Source organism: Magnolia sinica, chromosome 10 (assembly GCF_029962835.1).
Source record: "Magnolia sinica isolate HGM2019 chromosome 10, MsV1, whole genome shotgun sequence".
Taxonomy (NCBI): Eukaryota; Viridiplantae; Streptophyta; class Magnoliopsida; order Magnoliales; family Magnoliaceae; genus Magnolia; species Magnolia sinica.
The window spans coordinates 66,176,668-66,200,554 of NC_080582.1; the positions used below are offsets into that span (position 1 = coordinate 66,176,668).

Genomic DNA, 23,887 nt, shown 5'->3' on the forward strand with positions numbered 1-23,887 from the left:
AGGGGCATGACCGTAAAATGCGCCGAAATGACCGTGAATCAACACGGAATAGGCGGGAATGACCGTGGTATGCATGGAAATGACCGTGAAGTGAAGCGATTGACCGTGAAATGCATGGGAATGATCATGAATTGAAGCGAATTGACCGTGAAATGCATGCAAATGACCGTGAAGTGAAGGGAATTGACCGTGAAATGCCTTGAAATGACCGTGAATCAACACGGAATAGTTTGGGATGACCGTGAAATGCATGTGAATGATCATGAATTGAAGCGAATTGATGGTGAAATGCATGGAAATAACTATGAAGTGAAGGGAATTGACCGTGAAATGCCTCGAAATGACCGTGAATCAACATGGAATGGTTTGGGATGACCGTGAAATGCATGGGAATGATCATGAATTGAAGCAAATTGACCGTGAAATGCATGTAAATGACCGTGAAGTAAAGGGAATTGGCTGTGAAATGCCTCGAAATGACCATGAATTAACACGGAATAGTTTGGGATGACCGTGAAATGCATGGGAATGATCATGAATTGAAGCGAATTGACTGTGAAATGCATGCAAATGATCGTGAAGTGAAGGGAATTGACCGTGAAGTGAAGGGGCATGACCGCGAAATGCGCGGAAATGTCCGTGAAGTGAAGGGGCATGATCGTGAAATGTGTCGAAATGACCGTGAATCAACGTGGAATAGGTGGGAATGACCGTGATATGCATGGAAATGACCGTGAAGTGAGGCAATTGTACCGCGAAATGCGCGAAAATGACCGTGAAGTAAAGGGCATGACTGTGAAATGCGCCGAAAGGACTGTGAATCAACATGGAATAGGCGGGAATGACGTGATATGCATGGAAATGACCGTGAAGTGAAGTAATTGGACTGTGAAATGCGCGAAAATGACCGTGAAGTGAAGGGGCATGACCGTGAAATGCGTAGAAATGACCGTGAATCAACACAGAATAGGCGGGAATGACCGTGATATGAATGGAAATGACCGTGAAGTGAGACGATTGGACCGTGAAATGTGCCGAAATGATCGTGAAGTGAAGGGGCATGATCGTGAAATGCGCTGAAATGACCGTGAATCAACACGGAATAGGTGGGAATGACCGTGGTATGCATGAAAATGACCATGAAGTGAAGCGATTGACCGTGAAATGCATGGAAATGACCGTGAAGTGAAAGGAATTGACCATGAAATGCATGTAAATGACCGTGAATCAAAACGGAATCGCTGGGATTGACCGTGAAATGCATGGAATTGATCGCGAAGTAAATGAAATGAATGAAATTGACCGCGAAGTGAATGAAATGGATTTTCGACCATAGATCTGATGGAATCTTGAAAAATAACCAGGTTGGTTGGCTAAAGTAGCTTCTCCTACCCCAAAATCATATAGGGTACTTCAAGTAACTAAATTTAGTTTAGGAGATATTCTTGTTAAATGAATAAAGAAATAAAAGAAAAAAAGAGAGAATTTTTTTTATATGCTTATATATACATATTTATATAAATATATATTAGAGAAAATTGTAGGTAGAAGAAATTTATCCATGTAAAAAAATAAAAAATAAAAAAATAATAAAAAAATATTTCATAAACTGGCACAGACTACAGTTATGGCTACAGTTATAATCCGTAGCTATTGGTCATATCACCTTCGATACATATCGAATACTCTTCGATATGTATGGAAAATTGCAGGATTTTTGAGGCAAACTCGCTGGATAGTTCTGGACCTTTTTTGATTAATCGAAAGACCTTCGATACATATCGAAAGACATATCGAAAGACCTTCGATGCATATAAAAGGACATATCGAAATGGCAGGGGCTACGGCTATGGCTACGGTTATAATCCGTAGCCATAGAAAACACCCTAGCCATAAGTTCCTGGCCTATTTATTTATTATTATTTTATTTTTTACTGTTGTAATCCCCACTCTTACTATGAGGTATGTGTTATATCCAAACCGTACATATATTCTACGAACTCGTATTAAGGCTTGAGATGAAAAATAAGACAGATATAGCTATCAAGTGGACCACACTGTAAAAGGTTGTGGAGGATTGAATGTCTACCATTGAAACTCTTTTAGGGGTCACAGAAGTTTTAGATTATTATGAAATTTGTTTTTCCTCTTCATCCAGGTCTTTGTGACCTTATGAATGGATTGGATGGAAAATAAATGTTACGGTGGGCCCTACAAAATTTTTAACGGTGAAAATCAATTTTCCCGTTGCTCTTTGTGGTGTTATCCAGTTGATCTTGGGATATGATTTTTTTTTAATTTTTTGATAATGCTCCCAAATGATCTCGAAATATGGATGAACGTTGTGGATATAATAAATACGTAACTGTGGGGCCCATGTAACTTTGATATCTTTTGAACCGTTCGTACAACTCGGAGTTCGAGGAGTGTCAGCGCTCGTCTTCGAGCACCACCGATCCGCTTGAAGGAAACAGCAGGGGGCATCTTCGACCTTTGGCCAACCATCCGTACAACTGGTGCTTATTTTTGCAAAGTAAAATAAGGTAGGCTTGGTCTCGTAAATGGGCCATAAATGGGCCGTACAGTCGCAAATTTCTCAAAAACAAAAAACGGAAGATCAAAAGCTCAAGTAAACCGTGAAACCTTTATAAAACCCACCATGTTGTTTATTTTCCATCCAAACTGTTGATAAAGTGACACAAACATGGATGAAGGGAAAAGACAAATATCAGCTTGATCGAAAACTTCTGTGGCTAGCAAGAAGTTTTCGAATGGTTGGGGCATCACTATCTCCACTGCTTAATTTATGTGGTGTGGTCTATTTAAGCTCCAGATCTTCTTCATTTTTGGGCTATAAATTAAAATGATCTCAAGAAATGAATGGACAGTGTGGATTTAATACACATTATGGCACCGCTCACAAAACGTTGCCACATCAACACACCACCTGTGGCACGCCACGCCATCCGCTTCTGTCGAAAGAGCATACAGCAGGCGGACACAACTTGAAGCAAGGAACGGGCGGGTCTGTGTGGAGGTCCACCGTGATGTTTCTGTTTACCCACGCCGTCCATCCCTTTTCTCACATTATTTTAAACTATGAGTCAAAATAATAGGCAGATCCAACGATGAAGTGGACCACACCAAATAGTAATCTTTGGTTGCATTAAATGCACAAAGCACTAAATACAAGAATCATATGTGGTGTGGTCCAATTGAGCGTTGCATCTACCTTGGTGGACAAATGAGATGAACAGTATGGATAAACAGATAAATTACGCTGGGCCCCACACACATCCGCCCATTCCTTGGTGGGATGCAATCCCCTTCCAAGATTAAGAGCATGGGCGAAAATCAGCTGGTCTTTGGGCTACCACAGTTAGGAAGCACCACATGCACCAGATGCTCCTCTAGCTACACGTGCCAACCTGATGCATTCGTGGGACATCCACATCTCATCATGCACATGATCAGGGCCAAATAATCAGACCACTCAAATGTCCACAAATCAACGAAGACAATGAATAATTCTAAAATAATTTCTAACGGTCCACGTTCAACATATAGATGTGGCCCACCTGATGAGTAGACCTTTCTAGTCTTAAGGTCAGGTCATGTGGACAGGAGAGTCAATTATATGATCGGCTCAGATGCTCCACACACTTCATGTTGGCAAGTGTGTGGTGCCTTGATAAACCTTTCACCATACAACTTTCCCCGGTGAGGACAAAAATCATGTTGTATGAAATTCGTGTCTTTTTTCCCAATTTTGTCGACTGTATTGATATGATTTTCCATCAATCTCATGTCTTTTTTCACAATTTTGTCGGTTGTATTGATATGATTTTCCATCAATCTACATCTGTCCCCACCATTAGGAGGACGCTTATTTCAATCACTCACTCAATTAGTGCTCACGTTGCATTCCCAATTTATCCGTGAAAGAGAGAGGCACGAAAAAAGAAATATACAAATGGTCTCACCCATCCACACGGGTGATTTCTTACATGTGGACCATGGTTTCGTGATCTAAACCATTGATTTGATGAGCCCCACTAAGGATGGAGCATGACCCACATATCTCGTGGATTGGAAGATCCCAGCGCTTTGTGCTTAATGGAAGGAAAACGTTCAACACCCAAGCACTTTGGGCCCATTGAGATGTGTGTGTAACATCCATTCCATCCATCATTTTTTATACCTAGTGACAGGGCCTGAGCCTAAAAATCAGATGGATGTGGAAATCAGGTGGGCCATAATACATGGAAGGATGAGGATGGGAATGCCCACCTTGGAACTCTCCTTGGGCCACCATGTTGTTTATATTCCATCCAAGTCGTTCATCGGATGTGATCCTTCCGGATGAAAATATATTTCAAAAATTAAGTCTGATCCAAAACTCGGGTGAGCCACACTGAGTGAATTTAAAGGTTTTAAGCCTGATTTTATATTACCTCCGTTGTATGGCCCACTAAAAGTTTTTTATAACTTGGTTTTTCTTATGTGCAGTGAAATTGAGGTGGATCAACGGATGGGCGGAGTGGATGTCATACAAATATACCAGTAGGCCCTACAGAGCTCCCTTGCTGCACACGCTTCCATTCCGTTCCTTACAATGTGGACCCTTGGGTAGCGGGTGAGGAGTTACGCATTTAATACGTCAGTGAGTGTTTGCCTGACCGTGAGGCCCACTTTGATGCACATGTATGTTTTTTCAGGTCATTTTAAGGGTGTAGTCCCAAAATTTGTTTTCAATCAGGCATCGATTTAATATTATTTTCATAGAAATAATCCCTGTACTAAATGTAAATAAGTACACTTTTTTTATCTGCCAAAATCAATTCTATTTTGTCTTAATTTTAAAAAATTATGAATTAGTATAATAATAATGAAATATATGAGAACAAATATATCTCTAAGTAAAGCATTGTAATTTAATGAAGTATTAATAATTAAAAAAAAAAAAAAAAAAAACTGGCCAGCACCTTCTTGATTTCCACTATTAGTTTGATCAGTAAAACACATAACATTTACAATACTTCTCCAACAAAATTAATCATTGTAACCTTAGTCTGGATAAGGTTATCTTGAGTCGTTCCTAATTTAATCATTATTCTATTTGGGAGAATGTTAACAACAGCTCCATTATCAACCGAAACTTGAGTAATCGAACACTCTTCTAAGTGTACCGAGATATACAATGGCTTCAAATGTTGAGTCATTGTGATGGTCGGTCTTTCAATAATTACTTTTTCAGAAGGGGATCCTGGTTTGACTGTTACGGTCAACACCTTTTTAGCTTCTTCATCAGAATCAAATAAACAATAATTATTTATGATTATTGGAGGGCTTTTTCCATTATATTTGGTTAAGATGATTTAACATGAAAACTCAATGGCCATACTACAATCCAATGTAATTGGTGGGAATGAGCCAAACTCCATGACCGAATTCAGACATTGCCCTCAGGTATCTCCGAATTCGGCTGCTATACACTTCATTTATATCTTCGTTCTTAATTTTTTTCATTTGGTTTATAAGAAAATGATTCTAATGTTGCAATTCTTCAATCAAAAGATCATATGAGAACTTTTCATCACTTAAGTATTCGGTCGATCCTTCTATATATTGTTGCCCTATCTTTATTTTATTTTAACTGAGTCAAACACCACAAGAAGTTCGGCCATATTGACCAATATCTGTTCTTCCCTTTATGTCTTTGGTATCACCAGCTTCGATCGAGTTGGCAGGTACTTCGTATGAGATTCATCCTAAAAGGCGACTAATTGTCTTCTCTTTATTACCTGCTATTTTTGCTAAAGTTGTTTTTGAGTAGGAGTCATCCCTTTTGGTACTGCTAGGAATTTCGGATGACTATGCCTTTTCCACACTCCTTCTCGAATAGGTTGAGGTTTAACTATCATTTGCCCTTATATGGGCCCACGGTGATCTCTAGCGTGTTTGACCGTTTGTGGATAAAAGGAATTTCCTTGTTCATATTTTCGATTGTAAGATTGTCTTGTATATTATTTTGGTTGATAAAATCTCTCATTTGATTAGCTCAGCTTCGCATATTTCCCACAAAGGTTTTGATAATTTGACATTATTGACCTAGGACGTGCTTCGATCTAGTTGACCATAGGCTTAGGCCTCACACTCCTTTTACCATCATTTTGCTCATTACCTTGACCAATTTGAACTCCAAAAATCAATTTTTTTAAAATTTTTTTTTTTAATTTTTAATTTTTTGTCGCGGTCGAACCAGCCTTTGAAGATTAGTCATATTGATCTCCATATTGGATGAAAATGGATCAATATCGATCAACTTTGCTTCTTTTTCTTTTTCAGGGAAGTTCAGCAACCCTTTATTAATGTTGTCATGAATAACATTCCTGAAATTAACATATTTGTTAGTTGAATACGACCGAGTTTCATGTCATTACAATAATTAATTTTTTTCAGTTCTTCAGCTGTCAAAATCTTATAGTTAACAAGAATTTTGATTAATTTGCTAGATAATATAATATCAACGATTTTGTTAGTGCAAGAAATATCAATGGTGTACGTTCTTTGAACTTTTTAATTAGAAGATGTCGTTGCCTTTGCTTTAACTGAGGCCGAGCATGTGAATGACTGTTTAGCCATTACTTTAGCCACTGCAACATCATAATTAATGTCATAATAATATGTTCTTGCTTATCGTAGTGACTCCTGAAGCAAGGCCTCATACTGAGACACCTTTCTGGTTAAATCATAAAAATCTGTGAATTATATCTCGATAAACTTCTTTCGAAGTTTGAACTTTAACTTATCTTGGGCTAACTGGACAAATTCTTCTTCGATCATGACTACTTTGCATAAGTTTTTTGCTATTTTAAATTGAGAAATATAATATTTGCCCGATTCTTTTGACAATTATTGAAAATAATCAAGATCGGCCATGAAAATTTATTTGTCCTTATAAAAGAATTAAGTATAAAACTTTTCTTCTATCTCTTGCCAAATCTATATGGAATTTGGTAGCAAATGGGATACCAGGTGATGAAACTTTTCTTCTATCTCTTGCCAATTCTATATGGAATTTGGTAGCAAATTATGATACCAAGTGAAAGCTACCCTAGTGAGTTAATGACTAATTAGTTGTAATTTATAATACTCATTATTGGCCAATTCTCCACATTATATGGTAAATTGACTTGTGTGTTCTATGGTTAATTAACTTATATCACTTGTAAACAATGTAAAGTTAGGTCGATAATTCATTGGCATTGGATATTTCCAGTTAATCCAATCAAGATGTGGCTTATGATAAACTAAAATAGTAGTTCGGCCAATAACTTGGCCCACTTCTTCGTAAACCAATTGAACAATTTGGTTACGCTTGCAGTATTGTTGTACAAAAACTAATAATATCACTGGACCAACTTGATATTACTCTTCATTATACAATTGATTTCTAGGCAAATGTTGTCCCTCTAGTATCCCTTGATTCCTGGTTTCAGGGATTAAGTTCTTGAAATTAGGAATAGTAGTTTAGTTGAGAACTTGGTCTACTACTTCCTGAACCAGTTGAACAATTTAGTTATGTTCCCAGTATTGTTATGCAACAACTGGTGGTATTTCTGGACTAACCTGATATTGTTCTTTATTAGACGACTGATTTCTAAGTAAAGGTTGTCCCCCCAGGTATCCCTTAATTCCTGACTTCAATGATTGTAACGGCCCGAATTTCGAGGGTCAAGCAAAGCTTTACTCCCGAGATTTAGAACATCGCTTATGCATTACAGATGATGATATTTAGATTTCTTTTATGTTACTGAGTTAAGCATGTATGGGATTATACTAAACAACACATCATACTCCGGATTTAATTAAGTTAAGCAAGTGCGAAATTCTAAACATATCTGTATGAGTATATAGATGATTCACAAGGTTTCTTCCAGAGTATGAATACGTAACCGAGTTCAATATATACATATATTGTTTCAAAATGAACAAAATATTGATATGTAAAAGTATCCAACTAAGCCTAGATGTCCCTAGTGGTCCCTACGTAACGGCACGTGGTCTACATCAACCCGCTCGAGAGTTGGAAGTAGGAGAATTCCTCCTCATCATCCAAGAAGTCCTGCTCCATCGCATAGGCGTCGTCAGTACCTACATCTATATCAGAGTCTGGTTGGTGTTTTAAAATACCGTCCCAGAGTGGGAGTGAATGATTCACTCAATGGTTCTATAAGGCAAAGTTACACATGTTATCAAGTCAATCAAAGAAGTAATGATAAAACAATCATAACAATCACTTTCTAACTAATTTTTCTAATGCAGGAATGGGGTACAAGTAATGATGCATGCCCTCACATCAATGCTCCCTCACACGCGACTTCGACAGCTTATTTCGCATATGACAACACTTCCTCAAAACGGTGCAACTCTAACGTCTTTCTGGCATGTCCTAACTAATGCAATGCGATGCATAGTCGTGTTAGCCGAGTAATTAATTAAGCTCATTCATACAGTAAGTTTGGGAAGCTAGGGTACCTCTCTTTATATCATTAACCCAAATCGAACACTTGGCATCGGACAACCGTAGTGGTCCTACTCCTGTGTTCTGGATCCATCTAGGTTCGTCACTCTTAGTTAAACACATACGATAGGCAAGTTTTAGGTTCGTCACTCCTAATCAAACACATACGATAGGCAACTTGTGAGAAGTTATGCTCGTGGTCACTACGGGGAGGCTTATCACCCGAGCATAGGTCGACAGCATGAACACGGTATCTTATACCACTATGCCCGGTTTACGAGGCTTAGTTGCTCACTGGTCACTACGGGGAAGCTCGTCACCATAGCATAGGCCGACAGCTCGGACACGGTGTCCCATACCACCATGCTCGGCTCATGAGTCTTAGTGGAACATGGTACCATGTTTAAAGTGGATTTTTAAATTAGTAAGGGGTACCTTAAATTCAAGCAGTCATGTCCAAACATGGTAAACACACAATAGGTCAATCAGTTCATTAGGCAAGCTCGATTAGTACAGGCATACACTAACTTAATCGACATGGAGCGCGTAAGCACCCCTTGTGGCCTACCCACTGTCGATAATAGTCATGCGACTCGGATTCATCGAGTTTACCTAAGGTGGCGAGACTAATTCGGCCACCTGAACAAGGACTTTTACCTATTGCCTAGGCTACATTTGTAGCCTCAATCCTACTCAAATGCAGCTAACAACCACGTGTAATAATTATCCCAGCATTCAACAAACAATCTATGTGGATTTCTCATGTGGGCATTTCATCAAACATATAGACCATGTTACCAAACACTTGCATTTTATCAATTAAATATATAGAGGAAAATATGATTACATAAAGAAAAATATACATTTGTATAAGGCAATAAAGAATCCCATATTAATACTCGTAGTAAATACAAATCATCAACAATTTCTCATTTAAACAATTTATCAAACACATAGACTATGTTAGTTACAACACATGTTTTCTCAAGTCTTTAAATAGGAAAATCCATATGCATATTACAATGATGAATCCTATATTAGAAATCATGGCAAGCACTAATCACTTTCTATTGTTCATTCAAATATTTCAACAAACACATAGGGTGCATCATTTATTTATCACAGTTCATAGGTATATTTCATACAAAAATCAACGCATTTAAGACAATACGATAGCAATCAAGATAGTCATAAATCATTAGCTGTCCTGAAAGCATTAATAAACCACAACCTAAGCATTTATAGTCCGCACCTTTTGTTAGGTTGCTCGACTCAGACTCGATCCAATTCTACGTTTTCAAAAATGAAACGCTGGGCACCTAAATGATGAAACTGGTTAGCTAGGTTGACGTAGAACTATCCGGGAATTCTAAATCGATATTAGGGTTAGTATTTCTTACTTAAAATCGTAGCCGAAAGAGGTTTGGTAGCGCAACGGGACGGTGATTAGGCGTGTGGGTGAGTGGGAGAAGATTTTCCACAGTTGAAGCGATCTCCTACCCTTCCTCTTTTATCTCCTCTCTCTCTATCTAGGGTTCAAAATTCGTATTTGTCAGAGAGGGGGTGTGTGAGAAGCTATTTCTAGCCCCAGATGTGATGTAAATGGCCCCATGGCTACTTTATACTATACTACTACCCTGTGGGCAGCCATTTCTGACGAACAGGGCTCTCAGGGAGGCCCACGACTCATCTATGTCATAGGGTACGCTCTCTGACAAAGGATCCATGCCAGGACATGATTTCGGTGTGATTGGATAGGCCGATCGACCGTAGAGAGCCTGTCTCAGATCAATGGTCGTACGTGTTCAATCGAGGCCATGATTATACAAATATGTGCAGGAAAATTTCATTTCCCCACGGGTGAAGTTTGGTCACAAACTAACGGTTTGAATTCTTCAACTTTGTGTGAGAGCGAACAACCCAATTCACTTAAGTTTTAGTTCATTTTCTAAAGATATTCGCGTTTGTCACGCACTTCACTCATGGCTCAAGTTGGATGTTTTTGGACACTATCTGGGCTTGATTCCTGTGATGGTTGTCAAGCCCAGTAAGACGGACATCTTCCTATAATTTCGCGGTCATCGGACCCTCGACGTGCGGTCTTGGTCTGTTACCGAGTTTCAATGTACTCCCAAGAGCGACAGGCCCTTGGAATTTCTCCTAGGTCTTAAGATGACATTGAGTTAGTGGTACTCATGGTTTTAGGCCTTCCCATTTGTGAAAATGGTGGCCCAAGCTTACTCCACGAATTCTTTAGTACTTAAGTAAATTCCGTCTAAATTATTCGAGAGGATGCGGTCCTTAGGTTATTCTGTCTGAGGTTGTACTTGAGTCTTTGCAAGGATTTTTTTGGGACGTTACAATGATTAAGTTTATATTCTCACATTCAGGACCCTTGAAATCTACTAGTGGTGGTGAATTTCACATAACCTAGACATGAATACATTTAGGATATTTAAAATATACCGGTATCAGTGAATTTCACACATCCTGGATTGGACTAGGGATATGAATAGGTGGTATATTTCTCCATAAAGGAAGTGTCTATGGCATTGACTGTGTTGGTGGTACAGGTACTGAATTCCCAACAGAATCAGTATCGACCTGTTCATGAGGTACAATAGGTACTCTTTCAATAAACAAAGCCACCAACTGATTCATGCTCTTGATATGGCCGACCATTCACCTATTAAATGCCTCAGTCTAAATTCATGAGTGTTCAGCCTAAACTCATGACAATTCTACAATGTATTGAATCCCCCTTTACATATCAACTATCCTAGCTGACATAATCTCGAAAAGCTCAATCCGGGATGTCGATGGTCTATCTAGATTTGGTGGAACATGCACCTGACTAGGTGATGGATTTCCTTCGTTAGGCACCTGTTGAACTTGAACTCCTCCTCGTGAGCAGGAGGCTCGTTGGTTACAACAACGTTAGTAGCGGCTATTGAAGCATTATGATCACTTTTTAGGCTCATGATTTTGAGAAATTACTGCATCAGTAAGTATACTTGTGTCAAAGGTGTTCTTTTTTAATAGTCAATGCAAAATGAATATTGATGACATCCGAGTAGCTTTTTGAGTCCCACCGAGCATTTAAAAAATGCTGGCACTCTAGTTTGTTTTCTGTCATGCATTGTAAATCATATTTGTCCCACATGGCTAAAAACGGTTTGTTATTAGCTAAAATTAATTCTGCTCTATCTTAATTCCAAAATATAATGAATTGGTCTAGTAATGATGGAATACACGAGAATGAATGATTCCAATCTCGTCCAAGCAAAGCATTATAATTTGATGAAGTGTTGACCATAAAGAAAGTGACTAACATCTTCTTGGTGCCCACCATTAGTTCGACGGTAAAGTTCCATGTGTTTGGGTTACTTTAGCAAATATACTCATCGTGACCTTGGTCGGAATAAGGTCATCTTAAGTCTTTGCCAATTTAGCCATCATTTTGTCTAGGAGAATGTTAACAACAACTCCATTATCGACCAGAACTCGAGTGATTAGACGTTCTTCCAAGGGTACTAAGATATATAGTAGCTTCAAATGTTGGGTTATTGTGAGCTTCGGCCTTTCAATAGTTAATTTTTCAGAAGGGATCCTGATTCGACTGTCTTAATCGACACCCTTTTGGCTTTCTCCTCAAAATTAAAGGAACCATGCTGGATAATTATAGGAAGGTTTAACTCTTCCACATCTCCTTCCATCCTATTTAGTTGGGATGATTTAACCTAAAAACTTAATGACAGTGTCAACACTATATTACAATCCAATGTAATTGGTAAGAACGAGCCAAATTGTATGATCGAATTCAAATTGTATGATCAAATTCAGACATTACCCCGTAGGTGTCTTCAAACTCAGTATCCTATCCACTTCATTTACAGGTTTATTCTTGATTCCATCATTCGGTTTAGAAGATATTGAAAAGACCGAGCTATATGTCCTTCGCGGGGGGGGGGTGGGGGGGGGGGTAGAACTATGCCAAATTAAAAATTAACAACGGAATTAAACAATAAGATAGCCAAATAATCAAATGACGCAACAACCTCAAAATTCTAGTATTGAGAGGTTAATACAAATGTTGTTCTAAGGACAACCTTACACCATAAAAACCAAGGGTTTATGGCAGGACAACCTTACTAGAACGATTTGTGTATAAAAAACTCAAACTGAAGAGGAATAAAAAAGAAATAGCAATAAAGAAAATCAAAGCTATTACAACATTCCTTAGAATGCTGAAATGTAAAGATTACAACATTCACATTCACAAATACATCCCACAATCTTGAATGATAAAAGATATAGAAAATACCACACATCCACAAAACACAGAATTATAGTGGTTCATCTGTGTGTACACCAACTGTTAAACAACAGCCACACAACTACTCAAAATATAAAGCCTTGCTCGTCGAACTTAGGTTGGCAACCACCATGGGAGCCCAAAACCTTAAAGTTTTCAGCGACTCATAGTTGGTTGTCAATCAAATAGCTGATGAATATCAAGTTAAGAAGGAACACATGAAAGCATATCCACAGAAAGTTAAAGAATTAATCGATAAATTCCAAAAGTGTAACGTCGCCCTGATCCCTCGATCAGAAAACTCCAAGGCTGATATGTTAGTAAAATTGGCTACTACGGATGAAGATGATATCCCGAGATAAGTTCCGATTGAATTCCTCACCAAACTGAGCATTAGCGAGTTTGACCTTGCCATAGCTCTTCTAGTGAGCTCAGAATCGACTTGGATGGATCCAATCATTGATTTCCTCAAGGAGATAAGCTACCTAAAGATCAGATGGAAGTGCGCAAACTGCGAACTATGGTAGCTCATTATACCATGGTCAATGACATCTTGTATAAGAAGGAATTCTATCTCCCTTATCTCAAATGCCTCCGACTAGATGAAGCAAAGTACGTTCTAAGGGAAACCCATGAGGGTATTTGCGTAAACCACTCCGAAAGCCAAGCCTTATCTCATAAGGTCATTCGACATGGGTATTATTGGCCGACCATCCAGGCTGATGCTCAGTAGTATACCCGTAAATGTGATAAATGCCAATGCTTCACAAATATACCTCGGCAACCTACAGAAGAACTAATTCTTATGGTCGGGCCATGGCCATTCGCCCAATGGGGGATAGACATCATCGGTCCCCTCCTGACTGGAAAATGCTAGACCAAGTTTGATGTGGTGCAGTCGACTAACTCATAAAGTGAGCCGAGGCCAAGCCTCTGGAAAAAATTACCAAGAGAAAGATAATAGACTTCGTTTGGAAAAACATCATATGCAAGATCGGTATTCCTCGCATGATCGTCTTTAATAATGGGAAGCAGTTTGACAACAAATAATTTCGAGAAATGTGTGAAAACCTAGGGATCTAGAATGTCTACTCCTCACCACGACACCTGCTGGCCAACGGGTAGGTCGAGGCGATCAACAAGATCATCAAACACCATCTCCGAACAAAACTTGTAAAGGCCAAGGGAGCACGGGTCGAAGAACTCCCCAATGTTCTTTGGGCATATCGAACTACAACCCGAACAACCATTGGGGAAATTGCCTTTTCTTTAGCCTTCGGAGCCAAAGTCATTACCTAGTGGAAATCGAGCTACCAACTGTTCGGACATAGTTCTTCGATGAACAGTAGAAATTTGAGCTAATGGCTCTGGATCTCAACCTTCTCGAGGAAAGAAGAGAACAAGCTAAGATCTAGACTACAATCCGACAACAACAAGTAGCACGTTTCTACAACACCAAGGTAAAAGTTAGGAGGTTCCGAGCCGGGCACTTGGTCCTTCGGAGAACCTTCCAAAATACTAAGGAACTTGGCTTGGGAACCTTGGGCCCTAAGTGGGAAGGATCTTACATAGTGACAAGTATAAGTCGACCTGGATCGTACCATCTCGAAGATCTGGAAGGTCAGCTCCTACCCCACCCATGGAATGCTGAACACCTCAAGATCTACCATCCCTAAGGAACCAATTCATACTGATTACTTGGTTTACTATGTACTGATCTGGTTCTAGTTAGTGCAATAAAATCCTATATTCTGTTTCTTACTCCCACGCCTATGGATGACCATCCATCGAAAAAGCCGATAGAGGGCTTCCTTGGATAACTGGGAAGAATAGCCCCTATCAATGAGTTGACCCCCTAAGTGGAGGTCAAGTTCTATACTACTAGCACTTAAATAGTGAGTGGAACACTACTAAGGGTTCTCCCTAGTAAAAAGGGAAAAAAACCTAGTCAACTGAATGGAATCTCAAAAAAAGGAGTAAACTCCCAATGGCTACTACAAGTAAGGTTTTCGACAGATCGACCCTCTTCTCACAATCCAATCTATCTACTTGATCTAATCTGTCTACTTAGAGAAATTCGCATACAAGTACTATGCCAAAAAGTGAGTTGTATTGATAAGGCTCCAAGGAGCATATTACATTAAAGTCCACAAAAATTGAAGGTACAAAAGGAGCTTGTCTTTAAGCCTCGAGGGGCTGCTCAGAAGGCACGTCTTCAGCCGGGGCCTCGGATTCAGAGCTAGCATCTTTGAAGCCAAAGAGGTCTAAATTAAGATAGGCCTACTTAAACTCTTCGATGCACTTCATGAATGCCATCAAGTACAAAGCATCCTTGTCTTCCAAATATCCTTTGGAGGACTTGAATTCCTTGATAACATCCACTCGAGCTGAGGAGATAGCCGCCTAAGCCTTTACCTCAGCATTCTTGAGCTTTACCTTGAGCTCCGCATTGTCAGCTTCCCATCGAGTCAACCTATTTGAAGCCTCGGCGAGAAGCTTCTTTGTCGCCTCCAGGTCGGCCGCCGGATCTGACACTCGAGCCTCCGCAGTAGAGCGGGCTTGGTCAGCCATAATGGTGGCAGCTTGAGACTCCTTAGTCGTCACATGGAATTGTTCGGCCTCAACCCCCTTTTGCAAGAATTTATTCTTGCTCTCCCACACTTCCTTCCGCAAGCACACTATGTCACAGTGTACCTTCAAAAAGCAAGGAGCAAACTGCTAAAAGAGCGAGAGAGGATGTCAGAAGTCGAAAAAAATAATGAATGCTTGGAAAATCTACTCACTCTGAGAAAACTCCTTGTCACCAACTCAAAGATCACATCTAGAGAAGAGTCCAACATGCCAAGGAACTTAGCAGTGGGGATATGGTGTTCCACCCAAGGCATAAGCTCCTCTATAACTCCCCGTGTCATCCTGGAAGGATGCTGTCTCTCCTCTCAAACCTCGGAAGGCCCAATGGGAGGCCCGCCAATATCATCGACCTCTACAGGCCGAGTCTCAGAAGAAGGCTCAGCAGTTCCCCGAACCTCCATAGGAAGTGCCTCCTCACGAGCGGTCACCTCGACCGTCGCTTTAGCAGTAATAGGGGTGGATTCAGTAACCGCCGCCTCATCTTCAACCTTCACAATAGTAGGAGATAAAGGATTGACTCTCCTATACTTTTGGAGGTCGTCTTCGGCTTCTTCACCTTCTTCACTGGCACAGTCTCCCTAGGGAGAGGTGCCTTATGCTTTAAGACAGGCTTCAACAAGGGAAGAGCTTAAGGCATTTCTACATCAGTTAGAACGGAAGAGGATTTAGTTACGAACTCATGAAATTTTCTAAGTCTTAAAGGTTGGCTAAAGCTCTTACCTGTGAGCTCGATATCAAGGTCAGATTTAAGCAGAAACTCCAGTTAAAGAAGTCTTATCTAAGATTAATCTTCCTCCCCTAGCGACCTTGTTCCTTGGATCCGAGCAAGAGATTCGTCTCTGAGGAGGGAAGGGTATTTGGGAAGATATACATCAAAGAAGACATGCACGAGCTATTAAGAAAATTACAAATCGACCAATTGAGAAACAACTAAAAAAGAGCTAAGTCCAAGGAAAGCCGACTTGGAGCAGTGTACGCGGTGGGAACCAAGCCACGATGCAAAGTCAAGCCGGGTACTTCCCAACTGCCAGAAGTCCAGAACCACTTGTCCTTCTAATTTTTATTGGAGGTCGGGACATCTGTAACCATACTCCCCCCGATCCCCCTCCAAGTGGAAAGGTAGTACCAACCCTTATGAAATAGGTTGGGCTTCACTTGGTATAGATGGAGGAATTCGTTGACGGTTAGATCGGGCTTCTTGAGGTTAGACCAAAGGGTGGAACAACCGATCAATGCCCACTAAGTATTGGGGATTAGCTGTCCCGAGGCCAACTCCAGATGAGCAAGCACCCGTCTTACTATGTTTTGCAGAGGGAGCCTCAGGCCGCAATAAAGGGCGACCTGAAAGATGGCTACTGGCCCTTATAGAGGATGAGTAGGTAGCTCATCCGGTGAGGGAACTCTGAGAACGATTGAGTCAAGTATATAGTACCCCTATCTAATCCGAGCTAGGTCAACCTCTTTGAGGGATGACCTCACGGGACCTTTCTCCTCCTCTCCATCATCTCCAGCGGATTCATCTAAGTCCCCCTCAACAGGCATACCGCGCTCAACCCTAACCGACCACTCTGCCGGGGATGTTTCTAACACTTGCGATGACTGGAAATCGACGTCGTTCATCATCACCAGCATTGACGGTGGGTTCGACATTGGGCGAAGGCTACTCGCCCCATTATCACCGCCGAAGACCCCCTCCCATGAGCTGAGTGAGTCTAAAATGGAAGTTAGCCCTATGAATGTCGGAAACCGTTAACAAAGAAGAAAAGAGGAAAGGGAGGGGGTAAGTTGAAGAGCAGGGTCACCGAAAAGAAGATGTCGCCTTGTCACCACCAGTAACTTTGCTAAGTTGTCGGAATTCACCTTTGTACGCATCGCTAAAGGTTCGAGTGCGAAAGGGGAATGAGAAAAAGGGAAATGTAAATAGTCTCGACTAAGGGCTAGGGTTTTACTTATATAGGGAGGCCACGTGGCAGCCCTTAAAGGCCCCCATTATTATGAATCCTGTACGGCGCCCCCTCGACTACCTGGAATCGACATGTGGTGCAACCCCGTTCGTTGCTCGACCTTGTTACTGAGAAATGGCCATGCATCACCCTCTCATTAGTCAGATACCAAAAGGACGGCCTGACAGGTCACATGGCCTCGAGCCATGACACGCCACCTCAACTATCTCATACATGATTACTGACATGCCTCAACTCCTGTGCAGGCCACCATACTCAGCATTTATGGTGGAAGAGTCCGACTTACTTTCCAAGTCTGTGTAACTGACTCTAAAGTAGGGGGGCTTACTGTTATAGAGAAAATGGAGTGACCCATGAAAGGAGGTCAAACCAATAACTAGTACAAACAAATGAGCCAAGCTACTCAAAAGATGACTATTGTCAGAGAAGAGCCGACCATAAGATAAGTCAGCAGGACCATAGGTCGAAACGACCTAATGGGATTGTCAGGCCTAGCAAAGGAAGTTAAAGACTACTGGAGTCAAGGACCTCCAAAACTTGCTTAGTCGGTATTATCATCAGAACGATATCGACCGACTGATAGCTCTATATTGTCTGTCTCCAAGGTGCTGTTTGCCTCTACCGTCCGACCTTATCTATGGGGTGGGCAAATCCATCGGCTTTTGAATAACGTTCGCTCACATCTAAGGGAAATAACTTGAGGATCTCTCTTAGAATCCCAGGGGATGGGGTCAGAATCCTAGAGATCTCAGACGTCAAAGATCTCGGGAAGATCTCCGAGATATGAAGAGTCCTGAAATAGAAAGGATCTCCAACGGTGTGACCTTCCCTCTAACAAATAAGATCTTTTGGTTGTGTGATCTTCCCTCTCGTATAAATAGGGAAACCCGTAAACGATGAAAGGGATACACACAAAATATAACCCAATAGACTAATGACTCTTTTCCTTTAAGATCATTTTTACAAAGACCCAGACTCCTGATTTTTCCATCGGAGTGTCCCCTGCATAAGCCAATTTCTTCTTTATTTGTTTCATGTATAGGCACCCAAGGGTCTAAGAAGGGTCTATCAGAAAACTACATCAAGACCATGTATTTTGAATCTTTCTAGTTCTTTCATGTAAATCTACTCTTCCAATTCCCAATACAGGAAAGTAGTCTTCACATCCATTTTTTCCTGCTCGAGATTGTATTAGCAACCAATTCTAATACGAATATGATAGATATTTGCTTCATCACATGCACGAGGATCTCAATGAAGCCGACACCTTCTCTCTGAGCATATCCCTTCGCTACTAACCTTGTCTTGTACCAATCCTATTTCTTCCTGAAGATCCACTTACAACTAATCACTTTACGGCTGACGAGAAACTTCACGACCTTACACATCTTATTCTTGTATAAGGAGTCCATCTCGTCATACATCGTCATTTTTCAATTTTTGACATCTACGTTATCAAGAGCTTCCTGAAAAGTAGATGGATCTCCCTCATCCATAATGAGGAAAAATGCAACATTCGAGTCATCTTTGTATCTCGCTGATAACCTACGATTCCTTTGTGGATTCTTTCTCATAGGTGGCTATTCCACCTGCTCCTATACCTCTATCTGTGTCTCAGTATTAGCCCGTGTCTCATCTGTGTCTATCTGAATGTTCACAACTGACTTTTTCACTTCCTCGTGCTTATTCTTAAGGAACAAGTATCCATCATCAAATTTAACCTCATGACTAATGATGATTTTCTATGTGACCCAGTCATATAGCCTTAACCCCTTCACACCATCACTATAGTCAACAAAGATATACTTTTTAGCCATTTGGTCTAGCTTATCTCTCTCAATTGATGGTACGTGAAAGTAAGCATCTCAACCAAATACTTACAACCTTGAGTAGTCTATCTGTTGACCACTCCACACTTCCTTTGAAATTTTACAATTAATAGCTATAGAAGGGGATTGATTCACCAAGTAACAAGTTGTGTTAATGGTCTCGGTCTACATTTCTTTACCCAACCCAGCATTACTCATCATGCATCGAGCTCTCTCCAAGAGAGTCAGATTCATCCGCTCAGCCACACCATTATATTATGGTGTGTGGCGTACCATATTATACCTCACAATTCCTTCACATTTATAAAAATGATTGAATTCCCTAGAAGTGAATTCTCAACCGTTATCTGTCCTCAACACTTTTACATTTTGCTTTGACTATTTTTCCACCACCGCCTTCTAATATTTGAAGTGGGTGAAAACCTTGAATTTATTTTTCAGAAAATAAAATCATACTTTCTGGAATAGTCATCAATGAATGTAACGAACCATGATGACCCTCCACCAGAAACTATGAGCGATGACCCCTATACATAACAATACACATAATCTAGAAACCCCTTACAAATATGTTTTTCAAACTTAAAAGATAACCTTGACTGTTTACCATATATACAATACTCACATATACTAAAATCAATGCTTTTAAAAACTAGGATCAAATAGTGGTTAGAAAGTACCTTCATGCCTTACTCTCTCATGTGGCCTAGCTACGCATACTACATACGTGCAGACGTGGAATATGTTATAAATGTTGCAGCTCCACCCGATGAAGTGTTCCTGATCAACCTGTAAAGGTAACCATTCATTTAAGCTTTTATGACTACGAGTGCACCTTTACAACCTTAAGGATATGATCGAACTCGGTTAATTTACATCCAAGTACCTCAAGTGCACTTAGAGATATCAAACTCTTCCTCAACTCAGGAACGTATCTCACATTGATCAAGATATGCTTCATGCCATCAAACATCTTAATGTGCACTAAACCAACACCAACCACACTACATATATTCTCATTGTCCATAAACACCTGGCTACTATCACACTTAATGTAACTGGTGAACTAACTCCTATGAGGAGTCATGTGATACGAAGCCCCCTATCCAAAATCCATTCATCGTCAAAATACCTGAATTTTGATGCGGTCAATACGTCATTACCACTCGCCTCCTCACTGGATTGCACGGTGTTGGCCTCTCTAAAAGAACCCTCTGATTTCTCCTTTATAGATTTAGGATTCTAACAATCCTTCTTCATGTCATGCCACAACTCTAACACTTCATCTTGCCATTGCCCTTGCTATAGGATTTGAATCTCAATTGTGAAGATCCACTATTGTTGAGGGTCAAATATTGCATATCAGACCCAATTATTACCTGAATTTATAAGCATGATACTGTTCAATGACCCGATTTAATCGTGTTTGTGATGCAGAGTGTATTTACGAGCATGGACTGAAAAAGGGTGCTTAAACCATGGATTTAACGCTCTGATGACACCAAAGGCAAGGGACGGACTCCAGGGGACCAAGATCGATGGAATTACACGCCAGAGATCTGAGAAAATCGGGAAACTGAAGCTCAAGTGGCCCGAAAATCATTCAGAATGCAAGATCATGGGGTTCCCACCATCCATTCGGCTCGAAACTTTATACATGGCCTGAGGACCATAAATTAACCGTACATGTAAAATTTCAACCATTGGATCATTGTGGAAGTGGCCCAATGGACGGATCATCCCATAAAATCTCATTTTGGGGCCCACCTGATATCTGGAACTGCCTCAACTTTGGATACAACGCCTTAAATGGGGTAAAAAAAATGAATGGATGGATTAAATTTCTGAGAAACATCACAGGGGGCCCTATATGTGCACGTGTGCGTACACAGTGCACACTTATTTGCTGTGCACCAGACCGACTGACTTGGTTAAAGTCGGTGTTGACCGACTCTTCACACGAAAATAGAAATTTTCGTTTTTGTAAAACAATGTCGGAGAAACAGACGCTCGGTTACTGTTGTGGGGCCCATACATTGTCCCAATGGACAATCCAAACCGTCCATTATATTTCCAAGGCCTATGTTACCAAGGCCTGGGTGACAATATTTGATGAAACAAAGAGGATAGGATTATAACCATTCAAACACAAAACGGATGGTGGCTTTAAAGATTATGTGGGCCGCATCAAAGTATAACAAAAAATACTCTTTCCTGACTGGTTTTTCGAGGGGAGTTCAATGAGCGGCTTGGATTTGTCAAAATAACACTAAAGTGGGTCCCACCAACATCACAACGGAAGCTTCTGCGTCCCTCTTTCGCATCCGGTGAGAGTCCATTTTGTGGAAGTTTGTGGGCCCCACCCATGGCCTGTCCGACCAATCTGATCCGTTCATCATGTAGACAGCCTCGAATACTACAAAACCTTGCTAAAATTTTACACCCATGTGTGCACATGTGTACGATACAGAGGCCAAAAACAGGCTGTCCCGCGACGTTCAAAATGATTTTTGGCGTGATTTCTTCTCTGGGCCGCGTCAATGGATGTTCAAAACCATCCATTCTTGATTGAAATTTCGTCCTGAATCCAATGGATGGGGTGGATTTTTCTAAAAATACCTCTGTGGGGCCCACCAATCACGACAGCGAAGAGGTGTGAAAGCTTTCGCACATCCTCAAAAATCCAAATTTTCAGGCGGTTGTGGCCCTTGGACTGTTTCGATCCAATTGGATTTAGGATTCTCTCTTATCCTAATTCATAGTCTTAGGATTTTACTAACTTTAGGTTAAAGTTTTTTTTTTAGAAACTAACCTATTTCTTGTTTTGTAGGGTCCTGACATAAACTTCTAATTTGGTAATCCCTTTCTAAATTCTCTACTTTTTCTAATTTCTATTTTTAGAATTAGGGTTTTATTTTTTAGAAATTTTCTAATTCTAGGCTTTCTTTTTTTGAAATTTTCTATTTTCTAATTTTAGATTTAGATTCTTCTTTCAAGTATCTTTCTATTTTCTAGTTTTAGAAATTTTTTCCTTTTTAGAAACTAACTTAGCTTTTTATTTCTAGGATTAGAAACTTTCTTTTATAGAAACTAACTTTTTATTTTTAGTAACTTTCTAATTCTAGGATTTCCTTCCTTTTTAGAAACTAACTCTTCTGAAGGAAGCTGTTAAATAAGATTGTCTTCAAAAGGAGGAGCTCCCAAATCTTCAGACATCCATCATCTCCTTTTCCGGGTTCTTCCTTCCAATTCTCGTTTGCATATTTTTCTCTTGTTTTTAGGAATTCATAATTTTTATTTTTAGTTTTATTTCTCTTAGGTTGCATCTTAATTTAGTTTTCTTTCTTACATTGTAATAACATAGTTTATGCTAGGACGTAGATCTCTGAACATAGAACTAACACATTTTAATCCTGAAATAGAAAGAACCTTTCGTAGAAGATTTAGAAACATCCTATTTGAAATGGCGGACGAGAATGGAACTAAAGCTCTTAGAGATTATTCAGCTCCTGTCCAATTCAATGCACCTTCATGCATAGTGTTGCCCGCCACCAGGGTAGCACACTTTGAACTTAAATCTGGGGTCATACAATTGTTGCCCTCCTTTTATGGTTTAGATAAGGAGGATTCATACCATCATGTGAAAGAATTCCTAGACATTTGCTCTACCTTTAGGTTCCAAAATTTTTCAGATGATTCGATCCGTTTGCGCCTTTTTCCTTTTTCTCTGAAGGATAAAGTGAAAGCATGGTTGAATTCTCTGGAAGTTGGGTCTATCACTACATGGGACCAACTATCTAAGAAGTTCTTAAACAAGTTCTTCCCTGTTCACAAAACTAATGCTCTCCGTAGAGAAATTACTAATTTCACACAAAAAGAGGGTGAGCACTTTCATGAATGTTGGGAAAGATGGAAGGACTTGCTTCTTAACTGTCCACACCATGGTTTTGAGAAGTTGTAGCAAGTTCAATACTTCTATGACGGTTTGACACCCCAAAACTGTCGCATGGTTGATGCCACTAGTGGAGGGTCATTCATGACTAAAAGTGATGTCGAAGCATGGAATTTCTTTGAAACCTTGTGTAAAAACTCCACAACAATGGGACTATTCAAATAGAGGTGAAAGAAGTCCTCAACCATAGAAGAAAGGTGGTATATATGAGGTAGAAGTCATGCCAGATCTTTATGCCAAAATTGATAGCCTGACAAAGAAAGTGGATGCTTTAATGTTAAAAAATCGACTTCCACAAACAACTCAAGTCGAGTCATGTGCCATATGTTCCAGTCTCGCCCATCTTACGCAGTCTTGCCCATCTATTTTAGCATTTCTAGAATTTCTCTCTGAACAAGTGAACGCTATGAACACTTTTAGGAGAACTGAGAATGATCCTTACTCAAACACCTACAACCCAGGGTGGGCTAGACATCCAAATTTCTGTTGGGCAAAAGGACCACAATAAGGAGGACCATCTGGAAATCCTCCTATGCAACCTTACTCCCAAGTTGGCAGTCAACAACCTCAGCAGTTCTCGCAGTATCAACAAGTACCTCCACAATCTAGGAAACCATCTATTGAGGATACACTCAATCTTTTTATGTAGAGTTCTCTTCAATTTCAAAA

At 40.2% G+C, this 23,887-nt stretch overlaps 1 non-coding gene across 1 annotated transcript; it reads right to left on the reverse strand.

Annotated features, from left to right (window-relative positions):
• Positions 1 to 23,107: 23,107 nt before the first annotated feature.
• Positions 23,108 to 23,214, reverse strand: LOC131217738 (small nucleolar RNA R71). The gene has a single exon (XR_009157329.1). It is a non-coding gene; the product is annotated as a small nucleolar RNA R71 (small nucleolar RNA).
• Between the last annotated feature and the right edge of the window lie 673 nt (positions 23,215 to 23,887).